General features: G+C 36.6%; 1 protein-coding gene and 1 non-coding gene across 2 annotated transcripts in view; one reads left to right on the top strand and one right to left on the bottom strand.

Moving 5' to 3' along the window:
- The window catches only part of NEXMIF (neurite extension and migration factor), a 144,124-nt gene that overhangs the window by 37,257 nt on the left and 84,508 nt on the right, over positions 1–22,359 (top strand). The gene's annotated exons all lie outside the window — the stretch shown is intronic.
- On the bottom strand, positions 6,145–6,217 carry TRNAR-CCU (transfer RNA arginine (anticodon CCU)). Its single transcript has one exon. It is a non-coding gene; the product is annotated as a tRNA-Arg (tRNA).

Genomic DNA, 22,359 nt, shown 5'->3' with positions numbered 1-22,359 from the left:
GTTTATCCCAGGAATGCGAGGTTTCTTCAATATACGCAAATCAATCAATGTGATGCACCATATTAAAAAATTGAAGGGGAAAAACCATATGATCATCTCAATAGATGCAGAGAAAGCTTTTGACAAAATTCAACACCCATTTATGATAAAAACTCTCCAGAAAGTAGGCATAGAGGGAACTTTCCTCAACATAATAAAGGCCATATATGACAAACCCACAGCCAGCATCGTCCTCAATGGTGAAAAACTGAAACCATTTCCACTAAGATCAGGAACAAGACAAGATTGCCCACTCTTACCACTATTATTCAACATAGTTTTGGAAGTGTTAGCCACAGCAATCAGAGAAGAAAAAGAAATAAAAGGAATGCAAATCGGAAAAGAAGAAGTAAAGCTGTCACTGTTTGCAGATGACATGATACTATACATAGAGAATCCTAAAGATGCTACCAGAAAACTACTAGAGCTAATCAATGAATTTGGTAAAGTAGCAGGATACAAAATTAATGCATAGAAATCTCTGGCATTCCTATACACTAATGATGAAAAATCTGAAAGTGAAATTAAGAAAACACTCCCATTTACCACTGCAACAAAAAGAATAAAATATCTAGGAATAAACCTACCTAAGGAGACAAAAGACCTGTATGCAGAAAATTATAAGACATTGATGAAAGAAATTAAAGATGATACAAATAAATGGAGAGATATACCATGTTCTTGGATTGGAAGAATCAACATTGTGAAAATGACTATACTACCCAAAACAATCTACAGATTCAATGCAATCTCTATCAAACTACCACTGGCATTTTGCACAGACCTAGAACAAAAAATTTCACAATTTGTATGGCAACACAAAAGACCCCGAATAGCCAAAGCAATGTTGAGAAAGAAAAACAGAGCTGGAGGAATCAGGCTCCCTGACTTCAGACTATACTACAAAGCTACAGTAATCAAGACAGTATGGCACTGGCACAAAAACAGAAATATAGATCAATGGAACAGGATAGAAAGCCCAGAGATAAACCCACGCACCTATGGTCACCTTATCTTTGATAAAGGAGGCAAGAATATACAGTGGAGAAAAGACAGCCTCTCCAATAAGTGGTGCTGGGAAAACTGGACAGCTACATGTAAAAGAATGAAATTAGAACACTCCCTAACACCATACACAAAAATAAACTCAAAATGGATTAAAGACCTAAGTGTAAGGCCAGACACTATCAAACTCTTAGAGGAAAACATAGGCAGAACACTCTATGACATAAATCACAACAAGATCCTTTTTGACCCAGCTCCTAGAGAAATGGAAATAAAAACAAAAATAAACAAATGGGACCTAATGAAACTTAAAAGCTTTGGCACTGCAAAGGAAACCATAAACAAGATGAAAAGACAACCCTCAGAATGGGAGAAAATATTTTCAAATGAATCAACGGACAAAGGATTAATCTCCAAAATTTACAAGCAGCTTATGCAGCTCAATATCAAAAAAACAAACAACCCAATCCAAAAATGGGCAGAAGACCTAAATAGACATTTCTCCAAAGAAGATATACAGATTGCCAACAAACACATGAAAGAATGCTCAACAGCATTAATCATTAGAGAAATGCAAATCAAAACTACAATGAGATATCATCTCATACCAGTCAGAATGGCCATCATCAAAAAATCTACAAGCAATAAATGCTGGAGAGGGTGTGGAAAAAAGGGAACCCTCTTGCACTGTTGGTGGGAATGTAAATTGATACAGCCACTATGGAGAACAGTATGGAGATTCCTTAAAAAACTAAAAATTGAACTACCATACGGCCCAGCAATCCCACTACTGGGCATATACCCTGAGAAAACCATAATTCAAAAAGAGTCATGTACCAAAATGTTCATTGCAGCTCTATTTACAATAGCCAGGACATGGAAGCAACCTAAGTGTCCATCAATAGGTGAATGGTTAAAGAAGCTGTGGCACATATGTACAATGGAATATTACTCAACCACAAAAAGAAACGAAACTGAGTTATTTGTAGTGAGGTGGATGGACCTAGAGTCTGTCATACAGAGTGAAGTAAGTCAGAAAGAGGAAAACAAATACCGTATGCTAACACATATATATGGAATCTAAAAAAAAAAAAGTTCATGAAGAACCTAGGGGCAAGACGGGAATAAAGACACAGACCTACTAGAGAATGGACTTGAGGATACAGGGAGGGGGAAGCGTAAGCTGGGACAAAGTGAGAGAGTGGCATGGACATATACACTACCAAATGTAAAATAGATAGCTAGTGGGAAGCAGCCGCATAGCACAGGGAGATCAGCTCGGTGCTTTGTGCCCACCTAGAGGGGTGGGATAGGGAGGGTGGGAGGGAGGGAGATGCAAGAGGGAAGAGATATGGGGACATATGTATATGTATAACTGATTCACTTTGTTATAAAGCAGAAACTAACACACCATTGTAAAGCAATTACACTCCAAGAAAGATGTTAAAAAAATAAAAATAAAAAAAGAATGCCTCCTGAATTGCTGCAAGCCTTGGTTAATTTCCAGAATTACAAAAATCTTAATTTCTGACAGTGTTTGCCAGTGGTCTCATAGGTTGGATGAAAGAGGGGATTTTCTAAGATCTTTATTCTGTCATTCCTGCTGATTGTCACTCAGAATTCCTAGATATATAATTTGACTTTTCTGTTTTTGGTGGAGAATTGGGATAGTCCTTTTAGTGGGACCATTTTTAAATTTTTTATTTAGAAATAATTTCAGGTTTATAGAAATTTTCCATAAAGTAATACAAAGAATATCTGTATACCCTTTACCCAGATTCACCTATTGTTAATATTTTGCCTCACTTGACTTATCACTTTTTCTTGTGTGTGTGTGTATGTGTGTAAGTGTGTGTGTGTGTGTGTGTGTGTGTGTGTGTGTGTATAATCTTTCCTTTTCAGAATACCTTGCATATATCATGGCTCCTTACCCTAACTACTTTAGTGTATGTTTCCAAAGAATAAGAAAATTATCTTAAATAATCACAGTACAGTTATCATATCCAGTAAATTTAACATTGAGATGACACTTTATCTTCTGTATTCCTATTTTGTCAATTGACCCAATAGTATCTGTTACTTTTTTTTCCAATTCAGGATCCATTCTAGGTTCATGTACTATATTCAGTTGTGATGTCTCTTTAGTCTCCTAAATGGATCCCCCTATTTGCTTGCAAGTTCACAAGGGAGAAGAGCCATAGTAATTTTTCTAGGAATAATATTTCAAAAGATTGACTTAAATAATGGCCTAGGAAACTCTCCATTTCTCCTTCTTTCTGAAACCTCTCACCCCAGGTCCAAAAGAGTCGTCAGGTTAGCAAAAAGGGAGAGTTATGTAGCCCTCTGGATTCAGGTATTTTCTGAGAATCTTCCTAGGCAATGGCATTCTCCTGCTTCTCTCTTTTAGTTTACTGTCTCAAACCTATCTCCTTTCTCTTCTGACTGCTATCCCTTTGGTACGAAACACATGACAGATATGATTTGCTTGGGTTTAATTTGTCACAGCATATCTGACTGCGGAGCTTCACAAAATAGCTGGGGACCACAGTGAGCTTTCCTTCCAGGAGACCTTGTTAATTAAATTTTGTTTAAAGGAGCCCAGGTGGACTAGCAAAGATCTTTCTTTTTTCCAAGCCAAAATGTAGCAGGCATTTCCCAAAGAGACCTCATCTATGCACTTCTTTGTGAAAATCAATTAGTGTTATGAATGTCTGATAGCTTTCCTAAAACAACTAAAATTTGTCATGATGGGAAAGTCTACGAGAGAAATCTCTCTGCCTTCATTTTTTGCCCCTCAATTATCTTCTGGAATATTCTACTCCCCAAATATTAATTTGAAGTGGTTATTTTCTAGTGGACAACACATCAGACCCTTTGCCAGTGCTCCGTAACCTAGCCCTCCCAATGTTTTTTTTCCACCCTTCATTGTCTTACCTGCCTCCCTCCAGTAGGCACACACGTTTATGGCCTGAAGCTTATGACTGCCTTGGGTCTGAAGACTTCCATAATCTGCTTACTCATGTTACCATAGCCTGCCTGTCCCTTCCTAAATTATCTTAACCAGTAAAAATCTTGTTTAAATTGGTCCATTTTTTATTTGTGTAAAAATGCCTTTTAAAATTAATTTTTAATCATCATCTAATTTTAGTTGATTCAATACAAATTTGCTATCTAACAGAATTCTGTAGCTTTAACTTAGTATTTCTCAGCACTGTATCCATTGTGCTTTAGAGATCTCAGGGGTTAGGTGCTTCAGTTTGAAACCTTCCATTTTTATAACACTTCTAAATGGTTAAATGTCAGGTATCCTGCTTTTGGATGACTTGTTCTTCATTGATTATGTTCTTGCCCTTTTCTGCCTCTTCCCCTCCCCACCCCCCGTCCATACTATTCTATCCATCTGTGGACTATTCATCTTTCACCTCTTAATATTGAAATCTTTACCATTCTTATCCTAGTTAACCAAATTATACACTCTGAGAAGATGGAGACCTTGTTTTGTTCATTTTTAAACCTTATATGGCGCTAAGTGATGGTGCCTTGATACAGTAGGTGCTAAATGTTGAATGCCTAAATATTGAATAACCGAATTGTATTGAAAAACTGAACTATGCTTCAGTGAAGCTTTCCTTGGTAATGCAGAAGATGCTGTTCTTGTTTGTCTAAATGTCTATAGCCCTTTTACCTCTCAAGGTGTACTATATCACAAGCTGTTTTGAACTGTATGTATACATGTATATACTTAAATTTTTTTTTCCTGAGACCCTAAATCCATAAGGGTTAAAAGTCTTCTGAAATGAGTCTTCATTAAAATTATGAAACTTTTATGGCAAAGTATCAGTGAAATGGATAGGACATTTTTATTAGTTGATATATCTATGGATCAATATTAACTTATTGGCAGAGTATGACAGGTTTAGCATCAGTTTTCTTCATTTTTTTAAGATATAAGTGATCATAATTTTGCTCATGTAATGGAATGGGAATAGAACTTTTGTTTATCAATATTACCCAATTCTTTGAATTCCTTTCAAGTTATTTGCCACGAATTACAATGATCTATTATCAAAATTATTTTAATGATTTATAAGCTGAACATCCTTCTTTAATTTTGTTTAAAGAATTAGATGCTATCTGCCTTGCAAAAGTTTGTGTTACCCAGTTGATAGAATAATTGACTTTTTCAACACCCACACTGATATTTGGAATTATTCCTTTATTTAGTGCCCTGGAGGTTTTTATACCCTGGGACTTTGCATGTATTATGATTCAGAAGAGGTGAGAAGTATACGTTTCTTTAATAAAGATGGGGAAGGGCCCGTAGTTAAAGGAGACTTCTTTTTCACATTCTTTCTAAGGCAGTTCAGTTTTAGGAAAGAATACAGATGCAAGTTAAATATCTTCCAGTGGATTCCCTTGAAACTATCATTGCTTCCTTATTCACTGAAAAATCTTCATGATACAGGCCACAGTTTTAAGACCGCTGCTCTATAGCATTTAGCACATTCCTGTGATTTCTGAATACTCCAAAAGGAGTAAATCAGTGCCTATATTAATTAGAACTGTGGAATGGAAGTGTTACTACTAGAATCCTTGGGTTGGTGTGTCATCATCATCAAGGTGGGTCGAAGACACCCCACCTTAATCCCAAACGGATGAGAATATCACCTGTTTTTAAAGATATCTCTGGAGCAAAGATGCCCTGCCTTCTTCCTGTTTTCCATACTTACGCCTAGCATCTTTCATTCTCAAAATAATATCTCATTAAAAGTCTGTAGTTTTATAGGCTTATATTTTTTGTTTTAAAATAGTTACATTGTAAGTTATACTATCTTTATAGGTAGATGTGGTTGAAAAAATGAAATTTGTGCCCATTTGCCTATTCAACTAATATCCCTATTGTCTTTGTAAGCATATTAACAATTACTACCATTTTTAAATGTTCAGGTTTTTTTTTTTTTTTTTTTTTTTTTAAATATTTATTTATTTATTTTGGCTGCGCTGCGTCTTATTTGCAGCACGCAGGACCTTTGTTGTGGCATGCGGGCTTCTTAGTTGCGGCATGCAAACTCTTAGTTGCGGCATGCATGTGGGATCTAGTTCCCCGACCAGGGATCGAACCTGGGCCTCCTGCATTAGGAGTACAGAGTCTTACCCACTGGACCACCAGGGAAGTCCCAATGTTCAGGTTTTTTTTAACGAAGACTTCCTTATTAGTTTTTTTTTTTTTTTGCTATTTCGAACTTTTTATGAGATGTTGATGTGTCTTTATTTTTTAAGGATTGATTATTGTAGTGGGTTAAATGGTAGCCCTCAAGAAGATCATTTACATCCTAATCCCCAGAACCTGTGAAAGTTACCTTATTTGAAAAAAAGAGTCTTACTGGATTTGTCCTTTTTTTTTTCTCTGCCTCTACTGAGGTGGTCTTATGGTTTTGCTTCTTTAGTCTGTTAACATTGTGATTTATATTGATTGATTTTAAGTACTGAACCAGCTTCACATATGTCAGGATTTATTATCCTTTTTGTATGTTACTAGATTTACTTTTCTAATATTAAGTTGAGGATTTTTCCATCTATATTCATTAGGGATATTAGTTGGTGATTTTTTTTTCTTGTAATATCCTTGGCTAGTTTGCTACCAAGGTAATAGTGGTCTCATAAAATGAGTTGGGAAATAGTCTCTCCTCTTCTATTTTCTGGAAGAATCATTTACAATTGGCATTATTTCTTAATTATTTGGTAGAGTTCAACTGGGTCTCTAGTTTTCTTTGTGGGAATGTTTTAGACTACAATTTATTTAATAAATACAAGTCTAAAAAGAGAAAAAAAAAAGAGTCTTTGCAGGCGTAATTAAGTTAAGAATCTCAAAATGAGGTGATCACCCTGGATTATCTCGGTGGGCCCAGATGCTATCAACATGTGTCCTTATAAGAAAGAAGCAAGGGAAGATAACACAGGCACACAGAGGAAAAGAGACATGTGGAGGAGAAGGTAATGTGAAGACGAGCAGAGAAAGATGCAGCCACAAGCCAAGGAATGGCATCAGCCACCAGAAGCTGCAAGGAATGGAGCCTCCAGAGGAGAGTGTGCCCTGCTGACACCTTGATTTTAGACTTCTGGCCTCTTGAACTGTGAGGGAATAAATTGCTGTTGTTGGACTTCCCTGGTGGCGCAGTGGTTAAGAATCTGCCTGCCAAGGCAGGGAACAGGGGTTCAAGCCCTGGTCCGGGTAGATCCCACATGCCACAGAGCAACTAAGCCCATGCACCACAACTACTGAGCCTGTGCTCTAGAGCCTGTGAGCCACAACTACTGAGCCTGCAAGCCACAACTACTGAGCCTGCATGCCACAACTACTGAAGCCCATGCACCTAGAGCCCGTGCTCCACAATGAGAGAAGCCACTGCAATGAGAAGCCTGTGCACCGCAACAGAGAGTAGCCCCCGCTCGCCACAACCAGAGGAAGCCTGCACGCAGCAACAAAGACCCAGTGCAGCCAAAAATTAATTAATTAATTAATTAAAAATAAATAAATAAATTGCTGTTGTTTTATGCCACCACGTTTGTGGTATTTGTTATAGTAGCTATAGGAAACTAATACAATTACTAATGTGCTTCAAGTCCATGGTATTTTGAGGACACGGGCCCAATATGAAGCATCTGGCTTCTTTGTCAGCTGGCTTGAATTTGGTTTGTTTATCATGGAGGAGTAGGTCATTTGTTTTAATTACTTTCCCAGCCAGTAGTTTTGCTAAAGGTAATTATCATTTTTTTAAAATAAATAAGGACACATTTTTTTGACCACAGGAGAAAAATAAGACACAGGGAATAATCATAACCTTTGAATGTTATTCAGAAGGAAGGGCTTTTGTCTATAGGAATGCAGAATAAAATTGGTAAATAAGCAGTCCAGACCAGACATGAGCTGTTATCAGTGAGTAAAGGAAAAGAAATGATTCAGCCTTAGAACTGAGCAATTCAGTTGGAGGAATGGGGAGGAGTCAGTTAAGCCTCTGAGTTGCCTGACCATTCAGTTCACTAAAGAGCCATTTAATGCATGAGATGAATATATATGCTCAGCAAGTGTCTTACACATAATATGTACTGAAATTTTAATTTTGTATCATGTTATTCTTATTACTATTTTTACTATTACTAATTAACTCATAACCTTGAGTTGACATGGATACCTTTTAAGATCTATGAAGAGGGTGTTAACAGACTGCGCACATTGCCACCTTGAAAGTGTCCTTGCCAACAGGCACTTATAATTGAGGTGGAGAGACAAGGTATGTGGGCTGTGATTATAAAGTAATTGATATTTTCTTTAAAAAAACCAACAGTTACGTATGCAAATGCATATTTCCCCCTTCCAAATTGGTCACTTTAGGAAACATATTATTCTCACAAAACTGCCATTGCTTAAGAGTGTTTTGGGCACTCCTCCCTGGTGATTGTCTCCAGAGCCTGCAGCATGTTGCTTAGAATCTACTCTAAGATGACAGGTCTTTATCCTTTGAGAGTGGAGCAGCTTCATCATTTGGAGCCAAGTTCAAGTTTTCTAGGGTGACTTCTTTGAAGTAGAAATACATATGTGCTCATGCACTTGGATTTGCTTTCTAAAGACAAATTTGTTTCATTACTTCATGGGCATACCCCATATAATATCAGCATTGAAATGGGATATTTTGAATCTTCTAGTCCCATACCCTCACCCCTCAGCCCCTCTCACGGGATCCTTACCTCCAACAGTTCTGATGAAAAGAGCTGATTACTCTGTAAAGCATACTGTTCCATTGTTACCCAGTTATATTGTTAGAAAATCCTTCTATAGTTAAATGAGACAAGATGTGGGCAGGTGCCCAATTTAGTATATGGAGCATAGTGAGTACACGATAAATGTTTATAACTTGCTTGTGTAGCCCTTCAAACTCTACCTTCTGGAGCAGCAAAGATTAATATTTTTAACTGTATGCCATAGTTTATTTGTGTACAGCTGTGTGGGTTTATAGATTACAACAAAGATTAATTTTTAATTCTTCTTCTATATGACAAAGCTTAAATTATTTAAAAATATGTCTACTCAGTGTGCCCCTGAAATATCTCCCTTCCAGGCCAAGCACCTTCAGGTCCTTCTGTCATCCTAACATAGAATTTCTAGACAGGATAATCTCAAAACAGGTAATAATACTACATAGTATATGATAAGGGAGGAATGAGTGGTACAGAGAGCTAGTAAAATAGTCCATAAGTGGAATATCCGTAGGCTAGAATGGTCTTGAGAAGGTTTTGTGATGGAGGTGGAACTCACACTGGGCCTTAAAATTCAAGTAGAATTTGGACGGACTGAAAACAGAATGGAGTACGTCCCTTAAGTGAGGTGAGGGGTCTTTTGACTAAGTCCTGTACAGTGATGGGTATGCTTATTATTTGTTGTATCTGCCCAGGTAACGGGGTTTGTTTTAAGGTGTGAAGGGAGGATAGTGGTAGATAAAATTGAAGATGGTTTCCAACAGACGAATGGTTAAAGAAGATGTATATATATAATGGAATGTTACTTGGCCATAAAAAAGAATGAAATTCTGCCATTTGTAGTAACGTTGATGGACCTAGAGAATATTATGCTTAGTGAAATAAGACAGAGAAAGACAAATACTGTATGTTGTCACTTATATGTAGAATCTAAAAAATAATACAAATGAATGTATATGCAAAACAGAAACAGACTCACAGATATAGAAAACAAACTTGTGGTTACCAAAGGGGGGAGGGGCAAATTAAGGGTATGGGATTAACAGATACAAACTACTATGTATAAAATAAATAAGCAACAAGGATATATTGTATAGCACAGGGAATTATAGCCATTATCTTGTAATAACTTTTAATGGAGTATGATCTGTAAAAATACTGAATCAGTATGCTATACACATGAAACTAAATATAATATTGTAAATCAACTATTCTTCCATAAAAAACAAGAAAAAAATTGAAGATGGTTTCACCCTATAAAGCTGGGCCCTTTAGCTAGCAGCTGAAGCAGTTGAGAGTGGCTGGGAGGAGAATCAATGGTTTTGGCAAAGTAGAGCCTCTAGCTTTGGGGAAGAAGATGCTAATTACAATGGGTGCTGATTGTTTCTATTTGAAAATTCTCATAGCAGGTTTTCTGAAAACACTTACATTAAGTAAGCATTAGGTGGGTAACTAAATCGCTGCCAGTAAAGAATCTTCTCTACAAATTGTGGGGAAAGATTCAGTTGCATGATGAAATGAGCTTGGTGTCTCTTCTTTTGTTATACTGTTCTTGGGAGTTGCTAATTGGAAATGTTTTGAGAAAGAAGGTCATAATTAGGGTTTAGGGGATTTGGTGTATAGTTTTTTTCCCATTTAAATTGTTATTCTTTATTTTTAAGGCAAATTATGACTCACTTTTAGGAAGAAACTCAGTTTTTGTCAGTGGTCAAATACATTGTCTACTTGAATTCTTGAATTACATCACTAGTGAGTTTGTATGATGTTGGAATAGCACTATGTATACTGGAAACAGTAGAACATGATTCATTTGTTAGCTGACTGGCCATATAGGCCCATATGCTTAGCATCTTCACTCTTCCTTCCTCTTTTGCTCACTATCTCCTTCATTCCCCCACCCTTCCAATATATCTTGAGCTCTTGATCTATATTTGTTGTATGCTAACATGCTTGAATCTCTTGATTGGGGTTTCTAGCCCTTGCCTCAAAGAAGAGCATAGAATGTGAATTATTTGAACAGTGTCTCAGTTGAGAATTTGCCTTTTTTTTTTTGGAAACAGCACTTTTATTTTTGTTTACTTTTGATCCATGTGTATCTTCACAGGAGATTGTCCATTTCCTGAAGGGGAGAAACAAGGCATAGCATATTAGTGGTGAGCAAGGGGTGTGGCCTCTATTTTATACCATAGGGAAAATTATGATTTGATCATCCTTATTTATCATGGCTTATACTTCTCTCTGTAATTCCTCCCCATCAGCACTAATTACCTAATCATGCACATAGTAGATACTCAATTAAATAAAATCTAATTCAGGGATCCTGTTTCCTGTAGCCAGTGAGCAATTAATCACTTGATAGTTAACAATAGTTAATAATAGATTACCGTTAATTATCTTTACAAATAGCGGCCCTGGTAGGGTTTATTTAGTTAGTTTATTTACTTAGCTACCCCAATTGCTATATCTGCCAATCTCTAACCAATCAGGGCAAGCCCTGGCCCATTTAAAACATTCATGTCCAACTGGTTTTGCTGAAAAAATGGTGCAGGATGTATTACTAGATACAGTTAAGGTGATATCCTAGTCTCTTGTGTTTGTATTCCTTCTTACCTCACCGTATACATAGGAGGCGTTCTGAAAATGCTTGTTGAATTATTGAGTTGAATCATAGATCTAATAACTATCAAATCATTAGTAGCACCTCTTCCAAAATGTTTTGGAGCTTCGCTATAGTTACAGCCAAAGTATAGAGAAGCTATTTTGGTTTAGATGAGTAACCAAGGCTCGTTAGCTGACTTAAAGAGAAATCAGGCAAGTCATCTGTGAATGAGAAATCTCCTCAGTCTCTCCTCTCTAGCCCGTCCCCCCGCCCCGCCGTATTAGGTGTTCATGAGGCGCGCCAGGGGAGTTGAGGAAGTTTACTGCAAGCAACTATTCTTTGTTCTCTTGAGGTAAGTGTTGTGGGCAAAGTATGGAAAACCCCAAACAGGAGCCCTTAGTTTTGAGAGCCTTCATTAATGATGATGATTTAAAATCCCAGGTAGAGCAATGAAAAACGCTACAGAGTTATAGTTAGAAGGCTTCCTCAGTGATACCTCCCAAAGAAGAGTGTGGAGCTGGGGTAGTTCTCTCAGATCTCTAGGAGAGGACCCGAAGGGTCATTCTTAACTGGCATTGAATACCTACTATATGAAAAGCTCTGTGGGGAATGCAAGATGAACAGGATCCCAGCCCCTTGCCACCACCTGGTTTTTAGTCTAATTAGGTTAAGAGAAATAAAGAACAATGGGAGGCAAATTATGTTAACTGTTCTAAATGGCACAAGGTGCTGAGAAGAGATAAGAGTGATCTATAATAACTCAGTGAGTGAGATTATCACACGGTAGGGAATACATGTTTATTTTTCCTGAATAGTTATTTTTAATGGCAACTGGACTTAGCTCATAGTGACAATAGCTGCACTCCTTCGAGAAAAGGAGGATAATTATTTATATCCTAAGTAAGGATTGAGCAGGTTACTAGAATTTTATCACAAAACTATACAGAAGAATTAAAAATTTAGGTTTATATTTGTACATATTTGCAGGTTTTTATTTAAATTTTTGCCATCCATGTTCTCTTTATATCATAATGATATATGAGGATGATACTAAATGATGTATGAAAACCCTGTTTGCTTTATACCCAGGTATGGTAGGATGCAGTTTGGTGGGGAGAGCTCTTCAGTTTCAGCATGACTGAGAGCTTAAGGCAGAGCCTTAAAAACCCAACAGTTAAAAGAAAAGTAAGGATACTGGAGCAGAGCAAAAGTTGTGTACACTGTCTGGAGCTTTCAGAGTACACCCATGCATTGTTGCCATGTGTTGTTAATAGCACCTATCCAAGGAACAGCCCATTGGCAAACTGGCTGATGGGTGTGACCATTTCAGATATAGAGAAATCTTCATTGGGAGCATGATAAACTGTTAATCAAAAGATACTATTACATGTTTTCAAAACTTGCTTTGAAAAACAAATTTAAGGTAAAATTACTCCACTTTGATTCTATTGTTTTAAATGAATTTTATATTTAACTTAATATCTAGTATCATAAGATTTTCCTTTGTAAAAAAATTTAAAATGCTTTTAAATAAAAAAATTGGGGTTCTGTTAGCTTTTGCTTTCCCCGTGTTCAATCTGGTTAGTTATCACACAGATTGTAGGGACCATGTTCAACCATATACAGGTTTTAGCACATTGTACATACACATGCACCTACATCAAAACGTCAGGATTTTCTGGGTTCCATTTTTTATTATTTTTTATTAAAATTTATACTTACTCGGATTCCAGTTTATTCTGGACCGAAACTAGTTTTTCTTTCAGGTCCAAGGCTTGTAAGGTATTTGCTATTTGGGACCTGTTTTGATTACTTCTTCTATCTACAGTGGTTACCACTCTCTTCTTTTTCACCAGTCATTCGGAAAACACACACACATATACATACACATACATATTTATAGACTATAACTGTGTGCTATGCCATTTAAATAAGAAATCACTGTGGCTTTCTCATGAGCTCAGGGTTTATTTTTTTCTTTCAGTGTCTCATTTATTTCTTCCTCTTATAAAAACCTGTGTGGATGGTTACATGTAATCATTGCCCCCATCATTGCCCCCATGGATGACTACTCTGATAACCTGACCCTTTCATTTTCAGACCTGCACTGATTCTCTTGTTTTGCTTTCTTCACAGTAGTCTGCACAGTCCTTCCCTGGTGTTTGCATTTTTACCTTTGTAGATAGAAAAGTACTTTCGAAAAAAATGCAGAAATGGTAGAAAGAAAGAGGGGCAGGACAAGACAGTAAAGAAATTCTTCTTCTGTTCATTACCTTTCTTTTGGATTGGCTGAACTGTGGAATGTGACAAAAGCAAGAAACAGAATAATTATAATTATATAGTCTGTTTGTGTTAGGAGGTAATTAATATGTACTTCCCTCTTAAGTAACCAAAATGAGAATCTGGTCAGTGTAAGGGACATTAAAAAAGACAGTTCTTGTGTTTGCTGGCATATAGGACTATTGGAATGTGTAGAAGATTGGGGGAAATTAATTTCTGTCCTGTCTAGACCTATCATGTGTTGCCTTTCCTAGGTAACTGTGCAAGGTTGATTCTCAGTATGTGCAGGTGTTGTAAATCATAAGCTGTTTTAGTTTTAGATGCGTAGGAGAAAATATGGCCCCTAATGGGTATTGTTGGCTGTTGACTCCATAGCACAGATGAGGAAAGAGGAGATTAGATGGGGGAAAATTTCAGGGACTGTGGTAAAGATGAGATTTTCTGCTACTTTGTAAGGCTAGGATGACAAAAACCTTAAAGTAACACTGCTTGCCTACAGTGGTTTGTTGCCCGAAGTGACTTCAGCTTAATTTATCATTTCACAGTTACCTGGTAGGCAAGAGAACCACTAAAAGCAGAAGCAATCATAAGCCATTTTATCTGTGAGATAGAAGGTATTACTATTATTTAAAGTCTGCTATTTTTAAGAAGAAATCAGATTATCAAGAAACAAGAGACTGACTTGAAATTACACAGCAAGTTGGTAGCATTCATTTTATGATAATACTAATCTAGACTTCCATTTCCTTTCCTACTCTTTTTTTATACATTTTTTTTTTGGCTGTGCCATGCTGCTTGCAGGATCTTAGTTCCCCGACCATGGATTGAACCCCTGCAGTAGCCCCCTGCAGTGGAAGCGTGGAGTCCTAACCACTGGACCACCAGGGAATTCCCTTCTTTCTTACTCTTGAAAGCCTATAGTGAGTTGGTTAGTTATATGGTCAATTGTATGGTAATCAGCATGACTCTTTTAACTTCTACTGGATACCTGTAGCACAGCAACAGAATGGGAGTCTTTGAAATGATGTAGTACTTGGAACTTTGCATGGTGCATACTGTATTCCTACAACAACTCTGTCACCTCTTTCAACATAGTACCTCAAATACCTTCCACTGCAGTTTAAGCCCCATTTTCTTTTTCTATCCTCATTGGAGATTATTAGCTAGTCCTATGCCTCCTCCTCCTTTTATCTCATCCAGAACAGGTTAAAAGCCTTTCATATTAAGAATGATTGTTCTTTCTACAAACCCACCCACCTTCTTTCTCTACTCTACAACCTTCTCTTTTACAAGCTGAAAGATCCAAGTAACTTAAACCTGTCTCCAACCCTTGTTTTCATCATTGTCTTTGTGGTTTTCTTTCTCTAATCTTATCTCCTCACTAAAGATGTGGTATGGGACATACGGTTTTCTCCACTACATAATTAAGAAACTATATGCACCAATTGTATGGGATATCTCTTTGTTTTTTTTTAACATCTTTATTGGAGTATAATTGCTTTACAATGTTGTGTTAGTTTCTGCTGTATAACAAAGTGAATCAGCTATACATAGACATATATCCCCATATCTCCCCCCTCTTGTGTCTCCCTCCCACCCTCCCTATCCCACCCCTCTAGGTGGTCACAAAGCACCCAGCTGATCTCCCTGTGCTATGCAGCTGCTTCCCACTAGCTATCTATTTTACATTTGGTAGTGTATATATGTCCATGCCACTCTCTCACTTCTTCCCAGCTTACCCTTCCCTCTCCCCATGTCCTCAAGTCCATTCTCTACGTCTGCATCTTTATTCCTGTCCTGCCCCTAGGTTCTTCAGAACCTTTTTTTTTTAGATTCCATATATATGTGTTAGCATATGGTATTTATTTTTCTCTTTCTGACTTACTTCACTCCGTATGAACAGTCTCTAGGTCCATCCACCTCACTACAAATAACTCAATTTCGTTTCTTTTTTATGGCTGAGTAATATTCCATTGTATATATGTGCCACATCTTCTTTATGGGATATCTCTTTGTTTCAATCTGCCTTTTGTGTTATCTACCTGTGAAGGCAACAAGACAAAATGTCTTGGGAATGACTTTCTTTCCCCTGGGAGTGGAGTTGGGTGGAGAGGGACCTGTTCTAATTTATTTCCAGCCTGTATCCAGTGGTGTATTGGAGTTGGCTTGCATCAGCTCATGACAACCAGTTGTGCACATCGCTTCCCAACTCCAAGCTTATGTTCAGTGACAAGTTCATGTACAGTGATTGGTAGCTTGAAATTAGCCATGGTTGGAGTATTTATCCCATAGAAATTAGCAAAGGCAACAAATCAGGCCTCCTCACGCCTCAAGCTGGTAGTTAAACATTTACCAGCATATGACTACCTGTTTCATAATAATTCTTGATCAAAAAATTTATCTAAGTACTTGTCTGCCTCTAGTACTTTGTGAACATGGTCAAAAAGTAGTTACTAGAAGCCACATATCGATATCTGTATATCTGTCTATCTATTTGCAGATTTGAGTCTGGAAGATATAAAACCAGACCTAAGAAATCAGGCAAGTAAGAATTATAATGTAAGTGGGAAGGATCATCTACAACTCTGACACTTCATCTTTAAAGCTACGTTAGTAGTTTTAGTGGACCTAGGATAGCTGCTGTTTAATTGAGCAGGTAGGTATTAGATACTGAGAATGAGTTAGATGTTTATAAGAGCCTTTTTTAAGGTAAATGAGCCATTAGAGGTGCTCCATATTTGGATACAAAAGCTAACACTGGAAAGAATGAACCTGATTCTATTTTGACAGCATTTGTCTTCAAACCTCAGATTATGTATGACAGGCAACATGTCCAGAACACTTTCTTATTCTGATGTTTGTATTATTGTGTCTCTGACATTCCTATAAATGAGAGCTCCTCTGCAAACGATATCAGGTTGCTACAGTATTCTCCAGAGCAAATCACATATTATTTCTTCCAGTTTTATTGAGATATAATTGACATTTAATGTTGTATAAGTTTGAGGTGTACAATGTGATGATTTGATACACATATATATTGCAAAATGATTCACAATAAGGTTAATTAACACATCCATCACCTCATGTAATTACCATTTCTTTTATGTGATAACATTTAAGATCTACTCCCTTACCAACTTTCAAGTGTATAATACAGTTTCATTACCTATAGTCACCATGCTGTACATTTGATTCTAGAACTTATTCATCTTATAACATTAAGTTTGTACCTTTGACCAACATCTCCCTATTTTCCTCACCCCAAAGCCCCTGACAACCATCATTCTACTCTCTATTCTATGAGTTCGACTTTTTCAGGTTCCAAATATAAGTGCCTCATAAAACCTACCCAAGGACAAACTCACCTGATTTTTAAAATTTAGAACAAATAATTTAAATGTTCTTCACTTTTATATGATGGCCAGTTAAAGAATAAAGAAGAAAGGGGAAGGAAAGAAAGAAGACAATGTTGGATAAGGAATGAGGGAGGTGTATGAAGAGAAGGCAGAAAAAGGTTCTTCTTAAAAGCAGTTGTTTTCTACTAAAGCACAGAGATTAAAGTTACCATTTCTACTGTGTAACATCACCTAGAACTAAAGAAATTAGAGCTATTATTATTAGGAAAGTGGAGTTGCAGAAAAGATTAAAGGAATCGGGTTGTTTACCCTAAAAAAGAAAAGACTGGGAAGAGGTGGCATGATTTCTGTCTTTATCTCAAAGGCTTAAAAGACAGGAATTAGATGTCTATTATATGGCAGAAGCTATAGGGAAAGAAAGTTTGTCTCAACATAGGTGAGCACGGAATGTGATGACTACTTTCAGGAGGTAGTGAGCATACTCTTCAATGGAGGTACTTCAGCATCAGATGGGGCTTTGATTTAGGTGACTTTTAAGGTCTACCTGACTCAGTGGTATGTGGACTGTTAAAGGAATCTGGTGTATTTTCTTTCACTATTCATAAAAGATGGTGTGGGAAGCTTTTGTTGTCTTGCCTTAATCTTCTGGAATGTGGACCATGATGTTGTATGAACTGTGTGATGACTAGTGTAATGTGGGGCTTCTTCAGTAGGAACTGGTAGTTTAAGACCGGCCACAGCATTGATGTTACGGTCATCTTCCATTCTTGTGAGTCCATTTGTAATGGCTAAAGTCTAAGAATAAAAATAGCAAATTCATGTATTGAATTTCTGTTTAGCTTTCTATTCCCAACACTAATTATTTGTTTCACTGAAGGCTTTTGCCTAGATTAGAAACCTAACTAAATAAAATATCTCTGAATATCTCAAGTTCTTTTATTTCACAACAGTGAATAAAATATACTTTCATATTCTAATGGTACAAATGAAGACAGAATAAGGTGAATAAGAGTAATTTAGGTGGAGAAATCAGATTTCAAATTGGGCTCTAAAGTGTATTAAAATGCGTTTTGTAAGAAGTCTATACAAAAATGCATTTTAATATGTTAATGCTCACAGATTTCATTATATTATCATTTAAGTTGTTGGGAGAGCTTAATAGGTCACAGCTGATGCTATGCTACCTCATACTCATTTTCTTACCAAGTCCTCAACTGCTGAAGAAAAGGAGTTACTTGTGATATGGATATTTTACTGTCATCCCTTCATATAGAAGTAAGAAATTTCAGGGTTAGGGATAACTCATTCAGGAATCTATGTTTACTGATGAGGTTTTAAAGAAAGTCATACCAAGTGGAGGGGGATGCACTTAAGCAGGAGGGTTATTAAAAACCATTAAAATGTTAATTTAGCTTTTAAAAGCAATGCTTTTATCTCTAAGTATAAAGAGGGTGTTTGCTTATTCATTATCTATTCATTCTAAATAGAATAAATCATTTGGGAGTTAAAAAAGTAGGAACTCATCTTTTCCAATCTGTAAAGGAAATGGCTGAATAAATTAGCTACAAAAGCCAATATTTTAGTTTCTTTTCACATTAACGGGGCTTGAATTTAAAACAAAAAACCTTACCTTAGATTTGTAAGATTCAAAGATATGTTCACTTAATTTAGCATGTAGATAATTTTGCTCTAAATAAAAATCGCATAAATGCTCATTGTTTGGTGAGAAACAATCAACAAAATGAAAAGGCAACCTACGGAATGGGAAAAAATATTTGCAAATCATATATCTGTTAAGGGGTTAATCCCCAAAATATATAATGAACTGATGCAACTCAATAGCAAATATATATATATATATATATATATATATATATATATATATATATATATATCCAATTTAAAAATGGGCAAAAGAACTGAATAGACATTTTCCCAGAAATGTGCAAATGACAATATGCCCGACATAACTAGTCATCAGGGAAATGCAAATCAAAACCACAGTGAGATGCCACCTCACACCTGTTAGAATGGCTGTCATCAAGAAGACAAGAAGTAATCATTGTTGGTGAGGCTGCAGAGATAAAGGAACTGGTGTGCATTGTTGGTGGGAAAGTAAATTGGTTCAACCACTATGAAAAGCAGTATGGAGGTTCCTCAAAAAATTAAAAATAGAACTACCCTTTGATCCAGCAATCCCACTTCTGGATATATATCCAAAGGAAATAAAATCAGAGTCTTGAAGAGATATCTATCTGCATTCCCATGGTCATTGCTGCGTTATTCACAATAGCCAAGATATGGAAACAACCTAAGTGTCTGCTAACACTGATGGATAAAGAAGATGTGATATATATATATATATATATATATATATATATATATAATAACATATATATATATATACACATAATTCAGCAATGAGAAAGAAGGAAATCCTTCCATTTGGAACAATGTGGGTGGACTTGAGGGCATTATGCTAAGTGAAATAAATCAGACAAAGACAAATACTGTATGATCTCACTTATATGTGGAATCTAAAAAAGATAAACTCATAAAACAGAGTAGAATGGTGATTTCCAGGGGCTGGGCCAGGTGGCGGCAGGAATGGGAAGATGTTGGTCAAAGGGTAAACAATTCCAGTTATAAGACGATTAAGTTCTGGAGATCTAATGTACAGCATGGTGACTGTCATCAGTGATACTGTATCATACACTTGAATTTTGCTAAGAGAGTAGATCTTAAATGTTCTCACCACAAAAAGAAATGGTAGTTATGTGAGGTTATGGAGGTGTTAACTGATGCTACTTTGGTAATCATTTCACAATATATAAGTGCATCAAATCAACATGTTGAGCACCTTAAACTTACACAATGTTATATGTCAATTATGTCTCAATAAATCTGGGGGGAAATTTTAAATAAATAAATTTTAAAAAGTAAGAAAAAGGTCATTGCGAGCTAAGGTAGTTGAAGAAAACTTTTTGAAAAAGGTAGGACTTGAACATGATGGTGAAGGAAAACTGGAACTCAAGGAAAAGAATGGAATTCTCTACATTGTTAATAAATAGTGTTAAGGTGCAGAGACAGAAATGGAAATACTGTCATATGAGGGAGGCAGTAAGTGCAGCAGTTTGTTTAGGGGGCAAGAATTTCATATTAGGGAGTAGTGGTTGAGGATGTTGAAATGCACTAGGTTCAGATCGTAAAGCTCCTTAATACCAAGATAAAGCCACTGTGAGCAGTAGGGAACCACTGATGGTTTCTGAGTGGGGAGACGAGGACATGTGCAAAGGGATATTTTTCAAGAGTGTTTTGCTAGCAGTGTAGAAGATGTTTTAGAGGCAGAGAGAGGAGCTAGAAAGCTCTTGCCTTAACCCAACTGTGAGGCAAAAAAGGCCTAGCATGGGGCACTATTAGCACTGCGAAAACATACAATAGAGATTAGATTTGGTGACCCTGATAGATTTTAGGGCATAGGAATGGCTCCCAGTCACTCAGATTTGAAACCCTGGAATGATCATGCCTTTGACACCAATAAGATAGTGGCCTTAATTCCATATATTTCCAAGTGATCATGAAAGGATTTATTTCAGTTAGCTTTGATAAATAAAATAAAAAATTAATCATTCAGTGTCATGATGAAGCTGAAAACTAATCTTAAAATGTAAAATATAAATCACTGCTTTAATTGTACACGTACATATCTTCTAAAAATAAATCCTGCATCTGTCTAAGTTGTAAAGAATATGTATTAAGGTTAAATAAAACAAGTACGCATTCTTTTTTCTTTTTCCCTCCAAGTGCTTTATTTATTTATTTAATTTATTTTTTTATGCAACAGGTTCTTATTAGTTATCAATTTTATATATATTAGTGTATATATGTCAATCCCAATCTTCCAGTTCATCACACCACTCCCGCCCCCCCCTGCCACCGCTGTCCCACCTTGGTGTCCATACGTTTGTTCTCTACATCTGTGTCTCCATTTCTGCCCTGCAAACTGGTTCATCTGTACCATTTTTCTAGGTTCCACATATATGCATTAATATGTGATATTTGCTTTTTTCTTTCTGACTTCACTCTGCGTGACAGTCTCTAGATTCATCCGCATCTCTACAAATGATCCAATTTCGTTCCTTTTTATGGCAGAGTAATATTCCATTGTATATATGTACCACAACTTCTTTATCCATTTGTCTGTTGATGGGCATTTAGGTTGCTTCCATGACCTGGCTATTGTAAATAGTGCTGCAATGAACATTGGGGTGCATGTGTCTTTTTGAATTATGGTTTTCTCTGGGTATATGCCCAGTAGTGGGATTGCTGGGTCATATGGTAATTCTATTTTTAGTTTTTTAAGGAAACTCCGTACTGTTCTCCATAGTGGCTGTATCAATTTACATTCCCACCAACAGTGCAGGAGGGTTCCCTTTTCTCCACACCCTCTCCAGCACTTGTTGTTTGTAGATTTTCTGATGATGCCCATTCTAACTGGTGTGAGGTGATACCTCATTGAAGTTTTGATTTGCATTTCTCTAATAATTAGTGATGTTGAGCAGCTTTTCATGTGCTTCTTGGCCATCTGTAGGTCTTCTTTGGAGAAATGTCTATTTAGGTCCTCTACCCATTTTTGGATTGGGTTGTTTGATTTTTTGATATTGAGGTGCATGAGGGGCTTGTATATTTTGGAGATTAATCCTTTGTCTGTTGTTTCATTTGGAAATATTTTCTCCCATTCTGAGGGTTGGCTTTTCATCTTGTTTGTAGTTTCCTTTGCTTTGCAAAAGCTTTTAAGTTTCATTAGGTCCCATTTGTTTATTTTTGTTTTTATTTCCATTACTCTAGGAGGTGGGTCAAAAAAGATCTTGCTGTGATTTATGTCAAAGAGTGTTCTTCCTATGTTTTCCTCTAAGAGTTTTATAGTGTCTGGTCTTACATTTAGGTCTCTAATCCATTTTGAGCTTATGTTTGTGTATGGTGTTAGGGAGTGTTCTAATTTCATTCTTTGACATGTAGCTGTCCAGTTTTCCCAGCACCACTTATTGAAGAGACTGCCTTTTCTCCATTGTATATCCTTGCCTCCTTTGTCATGGATTAGTTGACCATAGGTGCGTGGGTTTATCTCCGGGCTTTCTATCCTCTTCCATTGATCTATATTTCTGTTTTTGTGCCAGTACCATATTGTCTTGATTACTGTAGCTTTGTAGTATCGTCTGAAGTCAGGGAGTCTGATTCCTCCTGCTCCGTTTTTTTCCCTCAAGACTGCTTTGGCTATTCTGGGTCTTTTGTGTCTCCATACATATTTTAAGATTTTTTGTT

This window comes from Balaenoptera acutorostrata, chromosome X, assembly GCF_949987535.1.
Source record: "Balaenoptera acutorostrata chromosome X, mBalAcu1.1, whole genome shotgun sequence".
NCBI lineage: Eukaryota > Metazoa > Chordata > Mammalia > Artiodactyla > Balaenopteridae > Balaenoptera > Balaenoptera acutorostrata.
This window is presented reverse-complemented; position numbering and strand designations above follow the sequence as displayed.